Here is a 10,876-nt window from a genome sequence, read left to right on the forward strand (position 1 = left end):
CAAATCAGAGCTACAGCTGCCAGCCTACACCACAGCCACAGCATCTCAGGATCCAAGCTGTGTCCGGGACCTACACCTCCGCTCACGGCAACCCACTGAGCAAGGCCAGGGATTGAACCCGCATCCTCGTGGATATTAGTCAGGTACTTAACCCGCTGAGCCACAATGGGAACTCCTAGTTTTCCTTTTTTAAAATTAGATTTTTTTTTTAATTTGATTGACTTGACAGGTGACAGTTTGTACTTTCTGTGACTACAGTACTGCTGGAACAGCTCTGAGCTGTGCTCCATTAAGAGCCATAATTGCCAGGAGGGGTCCATCCTGCCTCATCTTGGGTATCCAGTCCGGGCTGGTCTTGTGGGATTACCCTCTGCCCCTTGGTGTCCTCACTGTGCCCTAGATGTGAGCACACTTCCCAGGAGGGCTGCAGCTTCTGGAAAAATATATTTCCTTGGCCCTAGGTTGGAGGGGACAGCCAGGCTCCATGACTTCCTGGATGAGCCCATTCTGGAGGTCCTTAGTTATTCAGAATGGCTGCTTCATGGCTAAAGAGTTCTTTTTCTCTTTCTATCCCCTTCCCCCCCCACCTTTTGGTAAGAATTTCTGGATGCTAGTTACGATTTTTTTTCTTTAACATACATCCAAGCATGAATATCATGGATAAATACACATTGCTGCTGTCACCTAATGGGTGACAAAGGAACTTAGGACTTAAGTAGAAGCTATGGGCCCCAAACCTACCCTTTCATTTGTTAATGGACTAACAGCAAGTACTTTTTTCATTAATTTGCTGTTTGCTTTTGGTGCCGACACATGAGGAGCGAAGGACTCATCGGTCTGGGCTTTAGCCATCTGCCCATCTAAGCCTTGCCTGGCCCCTGAGTTGGACAAAGCTGGCTGCATTAGATGCCATGCTGACGAGCTTGGGTCATGCTGATGGGCAATTGTGGTCACCCAGATCCTCTGCCACAGACAAATGCTCCAGACCCCAGGCTGCATTAGAGTAGGTAAAAGAATCAGCCCTTAGATACAAGACTCTCTCTCAAGTGGGAGAAACGGGACATGAGAGTTCGAGTCTCTGCGTGTCAGCAAGGGGTCAGTACTGGAGACAGAAGGAAGAAGTTTCCATGGCGACCAAGTGCTTAGATGTCCATGGGGGTCCCTCTGATGAGAATGGCCAATCTCCTTGGAGACTATAAATTTGTTTCAAGGCACTACCCTTTTTTAACAGAAAGAGCTCTACTTTTTAGAGTGACCTTGGTATTGAGAACAATCTCTGCCAACACGTAGGCTGAAGCCTGCTGATAACGTGCCATCCTGTTCACCCCAAAGAAATACTGGGCAGCTTCCCTCTCTGCAGCCAGAGGGTGCCCTGGAATTAACAACACCTGTTCCAAGTGCTCACAAATCAGTAATTCAGAGAAGGCACCCATCTCCGGCTTCACATAAAAAATAACAGATCTCCACATCCCGCACACAGAGGAAGTGTGTGTGAGCCAAGGAACAGTAACCTTTAGGTGGAGTAAAATGAGTGAATTTCCTCAAACAAATGCAGCATACCGAACTTCAGTCAAAAAAAGACAGCCTTCATAAATCAAATGAAGGGAACCAGCATCATGGTCCTCATTAGAAAGACAAAGACACTTCGCACGGACACTTGGTAGAGATGTACCAGCAGATTTTCAAGTTTGCAAGAATATTTATCCCTGAAGTCTGATTCACCAATAGGTGCCAATTAAATACTATTTTATTTTCCTTTACAAATGACCTTGATATCTCTAGTTTGATATCTTATAACTCTTGTTTGAGAAAATTATGAGCAGCACTTGCATTAAACAACCACTGCTATCAGAACATTAAAAAATAATTGCTTTAACTTTATAAAGTTGATGGTATATTGGTCAAAACAGGTGGTTCCAGGTAAAAAATTTTAGAGTTATTCAATTTTTTTTTAATATACCTGTGGTAGTGTAAAAAAGAAAAAAGTATGATCAGATCCACTCAGAGCATTAATGAGAAGGTAGGTCCAGCATCACGTAAAACAGTGATCAGCCAGGCAAATTAAAAACTACCTGACATACAACTACTATGGAAAACAGTATGGAGGTAACTCAGAAAGCTAAATGTAGAACTACCTTATGACCCAGCAATCCTACTCCTAGGCATATATCTGGACAAAACTTTCATTGAAAGAGATACATGCACCCCTATGTTCATTGCAGCACTATTCACAATAGCCAAGACATGGAAACAACATAAACGTTTTTTGGGTTGGTTTGTTTTTTTTTCTTTTTAGGGCTACACCCGTTGCATATGGAGGTTCCCAGGCTAGGGGTCTAATTGGAGCTGCAGCTGCCGGCCTACGCCAGAGCCACAGCAATGCGGGATCGGAGGTGCGTCTGCGACCTACATCACAGCTCACAGCATTGCCAGATCCTTAACCCATGGAGTGAGGCTAGGGATCGAGCCCACAACCTCATGGTTCCTAGTCGGATTTGTTTCTGCTGTACCACAACGGGAACTTCAACAACCTAAATGTTCTGGATTAAGAAGATGTGGTGTGTATACACAAAGGAATAGTACTTAACCATAAAAAAAGAACAAAATAATGCCACTTGCAGCAACATGGAGGAACTAGACTCTTATACTAAGTGAAGTAATTCAGAAAGACAAATAGCATATGATATCGCTTATATCTGGACTCTGATATTAAACTACATAAATGAAGCTTTCTACAGAAAAGAAACAAACTCATGGACTTAGAGAACAGACTAATGGCTGCTGAGGGGGAGGGAGTGGGATGGACTGGGAGTTTGGGGCTAGTAGATGCAAATTATTGCATTTGGAGTGGATAAGCAATGAGGTCCTGCTGTATGGCACAGGGAACTATATCTAATCCCTTGTGATGGAACACGATGGAGCATAATGTGAGAAAAAGTGTGTGTGTGTGTGTGTGTGTGTGTGTGTGTGAGAGAGAGAGAGAGAGAGAGAGAGAGAGAGAGAGAGAGAGACTGGGTCACTTAGCTGTTCATCACAAATTGACAGAACATTGTAAATCAACTATAATAGAAAAAATAAAAATCTTACCAAAAAAAAAAACCTACCTGATATGTCCTTTAAAACCAGGTCAACAGAAACAAGAGGGTGGTGGTCTTGCCCCTTAGGTGGGACTAGAGAATGTAAGGTAGAAAGCAGGGGATGCTGGTTAACTTGACTTAGAAGACTTGATGACTTAAGAGAAATACTCTCTGGAGTTCCCATCATGGCTCAGTGGAAACGAATTTGGCTAGTATCCATGAGGACGAAGGTTCAATCCCTGTCCTCACTCACCAGGTTAACGATCCGGTGTTTAAGTGACTAGACATAGTTCCCAATGCCATACAGCAGGACCTCATTGCTTATCCATTCCAAAGGCAATAGTTTGAATCTATTATATCTAGTCACTTATGATGGAAGCATGATAACGTGAGAAAAAAGAATGTATACATGTATGTGTGACTGGGTCAACTTGCTGTACAGTAGAAAATTGACAGAACACTGTAAACCAGCTATAATGGAAAAAATAAAAATCATTATCAAATAAAAGAATTTTCAAAAAATAAAATAAAGAGACCTCATAAAAAAGTAAAAAAAAAAAAAAAAATCCGGGGTTGCCGTGGGCTGAGCTGTGGTGTAGGTCACAGACATGGCTTGGATCCCACGTTGCTGTGCTGTGTTGTAGGCCAGCGGCTTTAGCTCTGGCTTGGGATTCAACCCCTGGCTTGGGAAATTCCATATGCTGTGGGTGCAGCCTTTATAAAAAGAAAAAGAGAAAGACATACTCTCTGGAGTTCTGCTGTCTCTCAGTGGGTTAAGAAACCAACATAGTGTCCCTGAGGATGCAGGTTTGATCCCTGGCCTCAGGGTTAAGGATCCAGCAGCTGCAGGTTAGGTTGTAAATGCAGTTCAGCTCTGGCATTACTGTGGCTGTGGTGTAGGCTGGCAGCTGCAGTTCCAATTTGACCCCTAGCCTGGGAACCTCCACATGCTGCAAGTGCAGCCAGAAAAAAGAAAAACAAAATGCAGGGGGAATACTCCTGGTTCACTCTTGGTATTGCACATTCTGTGGGTTTGGACAAATTTTATACACCTGTGGCATCATACAGAATAATTTCACTGCCCCAAATTCCTCTTTGCTCTGAATATTCCTCCATTCCTGCTAAACTCCAACCTCTGACAACCACTGATCTGTTTACTGTTTTATAGTTTTACCTTTCCCAGAATGTCATAGAATTGAAATCATACAGTCTGCAGCCTTTTCAGAGTGGCTTATTTTACTGAGTAATGTACATTTAAGGGTCCTCCATGAATCTTCATGGCTTGATGGCTCCCCCCATTTTTAGGACTTGGATGCATCACATGTATCATCATTTGCATGTGTGACAGCTTATTCATTCATTTACCTACTGAAGAACATCTTGGCTGTTTCCAAGTTTGGGCAGTTACAAATAGAGCTGCTATAAATATTTGTATGCAGGATTTTTGTGGATATGAGTTTTCAATTCGTTTCTCTAAATATCAAGGAGCATGATTAATAGGTCATAATTAAGAGTGTGTTTAGTTTTGTAAAAGGTACCAAACTCTTTCCCAAAGTGGCTCTACTATTTTGCATTCCCATCAGCAATAAACGGGAGTTCTCATGCTTCACATACAGTGTTGTCAGTGTCCTGGATTTTAGCCAGCCCGACAGGTGTGTGGTGGCATTAGTGTTGCCTTAATTTCTAATTCCCTCATGATACATGATGTTGGGCTTATTTGCTATCTGTATATCTTCTTTACTGAGGTATCTGTTCACATCTTATGCTTTTTTTTTTTTTTTTTTTTTTTTTTTTTGCTTTTTAGCATTGTACCCACAGCATATGGAGGTTCCCAGGCAAGAGGTCAAATCAGAGTTACAGCTGGTGGCCTACACCGAAGCCACAGCAACGCGGGATCCGAGCCACATCTGCAACCTACACCACAGCTCAGGGCAATGCCGGAACCTTAACCAGCTGAGCAAGGCCAGGGATTGAACCTGCGACCTCATGGTTCCTAGTCGGATTCATTTCCACTGCAACATGACGGAACTCCATCTTTTGCCTTTTTTAAGCTAGGTTTTTCATTTTCCTACTGTTGAATTTAAGAGGGGGTTTTTTGGTGTGTGTGTGTGTATATATATATATATATGAAAATTGGTGTATATATATAATATATATACACACACATATATATACCAATAAATTTGTATATAAATAAATAAATTGGTGTGTGTATATATATATATATACACACCAATATAAAATTTAAAAAAATTTTTTTCTTTTTGTGGCCACACCTGAGGCCTAAGGAAATCCCAGGTTAGGGGTTGAATTGGAGCTGCAGTTTCTGGCCTACACCACAGCCATAGCAATGCCAGATTTGGGCTACATCTGTGACCTCCACAGCAGCTTGTGGCAATGCTGGATCCTTAACCTACTGAGCAAGGTCAGGAATCAAACTCGATCTTCACAGACCCTATGTCAGGTTCTTAAGCTGCTGAGCCACAATGGGAACTCCTAATTAGGTCTTTGGTAATGTGACATGAAGAAGACACGAAGTGTCTGATACTCCTGTGATTAGTTTTAGTCTTCGAGTGAGGCTGTGCCCCTGGACCAGGACCTTCACAAGTGCCTCTCTGATTCTTGTCCCATTTAAGTGAGTCAAGACGGCCGGAGGATACATGGGTTGGTATTTCCCTTCTCCCATGTGAAAGGCTAGAGGGAACTGAAGTTGGGTATTTCCCTAGGTTGTTAGGCTCTGGAAAAACCCAAGTTGGTTAATCTCTGCTGATAATACTTTCCTTTGAGGGCAGGTTTTGTTAAGAAAAGAATGCCCTGGGCATATTTCAAAATGGTTACCTTTTTTTTTTTTTAGGGCCGCATCCATGGCATATGGATGTTCCCTGGCAAGGGGTCCAGTCGGAGCTATAGCCACTGGCCTATACCACAGCCACAGCAACACCAGATCCTTCACCCAATGAGCGAGGCCAGGGATCCAACCTGTGTCCTCATGGATACTAATCAGATTCGTTTCTCCTGAGCCATGATGGAACTCCAAAAGCGGTTACTTTTTTATCAACACCCCTTCTTCCCCTGGAAGCATGAGAAGACTTTTCTCTGATCTTCATCCTCAGATCCTGATAAGACTCCCGGAGATAAGAATGAGGAAACAGTAAGCCCTCTATCACGGAATTTAGCCTCCAGGAGTTTGTATCTCTCAAGGTAGTCCTTGCATAGACTCCTGCAATTAGTCAATTACACTTTAAGAATTCCTGTCTGATGCTGATTCCAGTGGTGGTTTCTGAGTGGACCTGCTCCAGGTAAGCTATGACTCTCTGTAGCTTCCTATGTCTCCAGTTTTCAGGGTGGTGGTTTGTGCTGTAACCTCAATTTTCTGGTGGATCTAAGATGATGATTTTCAGTTTTCAGGATTTTTTTTTTTTTTTTTTTTTGTCTTTTGTCTTTTTAGGGCTGCAGCAAAACTCATGGTGATGCCTGATCCTTAACCCACTGAGCGAGGCCAGGGATCAAACCCGCAACCTCATGGTTCCTAGTTGGATTCATTTCCGCTGTGCTACTTTGGGAACTCCCTCAGCTTTTTTCTTGGTATGAGGAAAAGAGTGGTAACTTCCAAGTTCTTTATATGTTGGATTATCTCTTCAGGTATTTTTAACAAAAGATATTGAAATTTTGATCTACCTAGAATTTTAGGGTACACTGTGAGGTATAGATAGAGTTTTATATTTTTCAGATGCCTCCCTGTTTGTCCAAAAACATATATTGAATAATCCATCTTTTTATTCACCTATTGAAATGCCAGTTCTATAATCTAGTGGATTTTCATAGGCCCATAGTGCTATCTCTAGACATTCTAATCTGTGGCATTGATCTATAAATTCATGCACCAATATCATACCATTTTAATTATTGAAGCATCATAATATGTTTGAACTTCTAATAAGGTTAGTCCCTGCTAACTATTTCACATAGTTTTTTCCCTATTTTGTTGATTTACTTTTTCCATAAGAATTCTGTCTAATTAAAAAAAAAAAACTCCTAGTGATATTTTTATTGAATTCCAAATAATGTTAGAATTTCAATTCTAAGGATTATTAATATCTTTGTAATGTTGTTATAGTCATTATTTTGATTCTGAGGTGATGTCACCTTTTTTCTTCTGATTTTGGTAATTTGTGACTTCTGGTTTTTTTTGATCAATCGTGCCTCTTGTCTATCTGTTTTATTGATCTTAAAGAAACCATTTTTATGTTGTTGATTTTTTCTATTGTTTTTCTACTTTGTTTTGCTAATTTGCACTCTGACATTTATTTACCCTTTTTTCCACTCACTTTGAAATTTAGCATGCTCTTCACTTTCTATACTTTTAATGTAGGAGCTGCAATTTTAAATCTGAGATCTTGTTTTCTGATAGCGATTTTTAGTGTCATATGGATCTCCCTAAGTGCCCTAGTGACCCCCGACAAATTTTGATTTGTTATGTTTTCATTTTCATTCAGTGCAAAATATTGTCTAATTTGATTCTCTTCGGCTCATGGCTTACTCAGAAATGTGATTTTGATTTGCATGTGTTTGGAGGGTTTTCCAGAGATTTTTCTGTTGATGATTTTAAATTTAATTCTGCTGTGAGCAGAATATAAAATTTGTATGGCTTGGAACATGGTACATTTCTTGAGACTTGTTTCATGGCCCCAAATTTGACTTTTTTTCATAAACATTATGTGTACACTTGAAAATAATGTATATTATGCTAATTTTGGGGTGGAGGGGGTGTTCCATAAATTTCAATTAGATCAAGTTAGGTGACAGTGTTGTTCAAATATTTTATATTCTTACTGAGTTTTTGTCTACCTGCTCTATCAATTATTGAGAGAGGGCTCCTGAATTCTCTAACCATAACTTGGAATTTATATATTTCTCTGTGTAGTTATATCAGTTTTTGTATGAATACTTTTTATTTTCTCTTATTAAGTGATATTTATAACCTCTTGATGAATTGACCCCTCTGTCATTATGAAATGACTAATGCTTTAGTTTTATATTCTTTGTTAGTTTTATTAGCTATAACTTTTTGTTTGTTTTGAACAATTTTATTCAAATTAATTAATTTGAGAACTTAGATGATATGGACAAAGTTTTTGAAAGACACAAACTTCTAAGGTTCCTGCAAGAAGAAATAGCCCAAATAACCCTAAATTAAAGAAATTTAATTTGTAATTAAAAGTATTTTCACAAACACACAGAAAAATTCTACTCCCTTGTAGCTTCGATGGTAATTTTACAAAATATTTAAGAAAGAAATACAATTCTACAAAAAATCTTCCATGGAATTAAAAAGGAAGAAATCCTTCTGAGTTCATTTTGAGGCCAGCATACCCTGATCCAAAACCCAGAAAAGATATTAAAGAAACAATAGTACCTATAACTATTCCTTGTGGATATAAGCGCAAAAATTCTCAACAATATTTTAGGTAATCTGACAATGTATCAAAAGCAAAAGATATCATAATCGAGTGGAGTTTATCTCAAGAAGGCAAGATTGGTTTAACATTGATAAATTAATCAATGTAATTCATCATATTAACAAATCGAGAAAGAATAATCATGTCATCACCTCAACAGACACAGAAAGCACATTTAATAAAATCCAACATCTCCTTGAGATAAAAGCCCTCATCAAACAAAGACTAGAAAGGCATCTACCAAATATCCACAGATGACTCATAATTAATAGTAAAAGGCAGAATGCTTTCCTCCTGAGATCAGAAACATGTTTTTAGTGAACATTGTACTGGAAGTACAGCACAATCAAGCAAGAAAAAGAAACTGAAGGTGGCAGAGCGCTTGGTGGTCGCATGGACCTGTCTCTTGCTTCAGCAGTGTTAGGATGGAGCAGACCCCGGGGACGGGGACACCCCTCTCTCCAGCCTCCTACTACCCTCCAAACTTTTTTCCAGTTGCAACCTTTGGAATCAGTCACTCAGCTATCCTTGGTTTCCAGGACCTGCCAACACCAGTTTTTGAGCTTCACACCTTATTACCAATCAACCATGAACTCCCAGATTTGTCAGAATTATTCCAAGTGGAGGCCTGGCATCAACTGCCTGATCCACATGCATCTGTGGGGCTCCTACACCTACCTCTCTCTGGGCTTCTATTTCACCAGGACAGTGTGGCTCTGGAGGGGTAAGCCACTTTCCCCAAGAATTGGCCAAGGAGAAGCACGAGGGTATAGCGTGTCTCTTGAAAATGCAAAACCAGCATGGTGACTGCACCCTCTTCCAGGATGTGCAGAAGCCATCTCAAGATGAGTGGGGTAAAACCCAGGATGCTATGGAAGCTGCCATTCTCTTGGAGGAGAACCTGAACCAGGCCCTTCTGGATCTGCATGCCTTAGGTTCTGCCCTCGAAGACCCCCACTCTGTGACTTCCTGGAAAGCCACTTCTTGGATGAGAAGGCGAAGCTCATCAAGAAGATGGGCAACCACCTGACCAACCTCCACAGGCTGTCTGGTCCCCAGGCTGGGTTGGGCAAGTACCTCTTTGAAAGGCTCACCCTCAAGCACGACTAGGAGCCTCTGAAGCCCGGTGGCCTTTGAAGAGCCCCTCTGGTGCCTGGGCTTCTGCCAGACGGCACTCTTTAGAGCCACAAGGCACCCTTTTAACCTCTCCCAAGTCTTGGATGAAATGGAAACAATAAAACTTTTTGCAGCAGCTAAAAAGAAGGAGAAGGAGAAGAAAGAAATTAAAGGTATTCGTGTTACGAAGGAAAAAGTCTTTTTTTTTTTTTTTTTTTTTTTCTTTTTGCTATTTCTTTGGGCCACTCCCTCGGCACATGGAGGTTCCCAGGCTAGGGTTCTAATCGGAGCTGTAGCCACCAGCCTACGCCAGAGTCACAGCAACTCGGGATCCGAGCCACATCTGCAACCTACACCAAAGCTCAGGGGCAAAACGCCAGATCATTAACCCACTGAGCAAGGGCAGAGACTAAACCTGCAACCTCATGGTTCCTAGTCGGATTTGTTAACCACTGCGCCACGACGGGAAGTCCCTCTTTCCTTTATTATTTGCACATGACAAGATTATTTATAGAGAAATAGGATGGAATTCACAAAAAAGCTACTAGCACAAGCGAGTGAGTCTAGCAATTTTCCAGAATACAAGATCAGTATGTAGAAATCAATGGTATTTCTATGTACTCACAACAAACAATTGGAATTTGAAAAGTAAATAATACCATTGACATTAGCACAAGTATGTGAGATACTTAGGAATTCATTTGACAAAAAGTGAAGAACTGGAGTTCCTGACGTGGCTCAGCTTGGAAATGAATCTGACTGGCATCCTTGAGGACGCAGGTTTTACCTCTGGCCTCACTCAGTGGGTTAAAGATCCGGCGTTGCCTTGAGCTGTGGTGTAGGTGTCAGACAAGGCTCAGATCTGGCGTTGCTGTGGCTATGTAGGCCAGTGGCTACAGTTTGATTCGAACCCTAGTCTGGGAACCTCCATATGCTGCGAGTGCGGCCCTAAAAATAAAATAAATTAAAAAAAGAAAAGAAAAAAGGGAAGAACTTTACACTGAAAACTACAAAATATTGTTGAGAAAAATTAAAGAAGACCTAAGTAAATGATGACATATACTGTGTTCATGGGCTAAAAAACTCAGTATTATAAAGATGTCAGTTCCACAAGTTGATTCATACAAACAATGCAATCTCAGTTGAAATTCCAGTAGGCTTTTTTTTTGATAATTGAATCCAAAATTCATACCAAAATTCAAAATACCTACAATAGCTAAAACA

General features: G+C 40.7%; 1 long non-coding RNA gene across 2 annotated transcripts in view; it reads left to right on the forward strand.

The window, feature by feature from the left end:
- Positions 1-9,848, forward strand: part of LOC110256762 (uncharacterized) — a 30,345-nt gene extending 20,497 nt beyond the window's left edge. For both annotated transcript variants that reach the window (XR_014826382.1, XR_014826383.1), the window contains 2 exons: positions 6,191-6,376; positions 6,526-9,848. This is a non-coding gene — a long non-coding RNA (uncharacterized LOC110256762). The remainder of the gene's footprint in view (positions 1-6,190; positions 6,377-6,525) is intronic.
- The last annotated feature ends 1,028 nt before the right edge of the window (positions 9,849-10,876 follow it).

Source organism: Sus scrofa, chromosome 14 (genome assembly GCF_054392235.1).
Source record: "Sus scrofa isolate SSC_HxYL_T2T_F1_AM1 chromosome 14, Sscrofa_HxYL_maternal_Yorkshire_Landrace_v2.0, whole genome shotgun sequence".
Lineage (NCBI taxonomy): Eukaryota > Metazoa > Chordata > Mammalia > Artiodactyla > Suidae > Sus > Sus scrofa.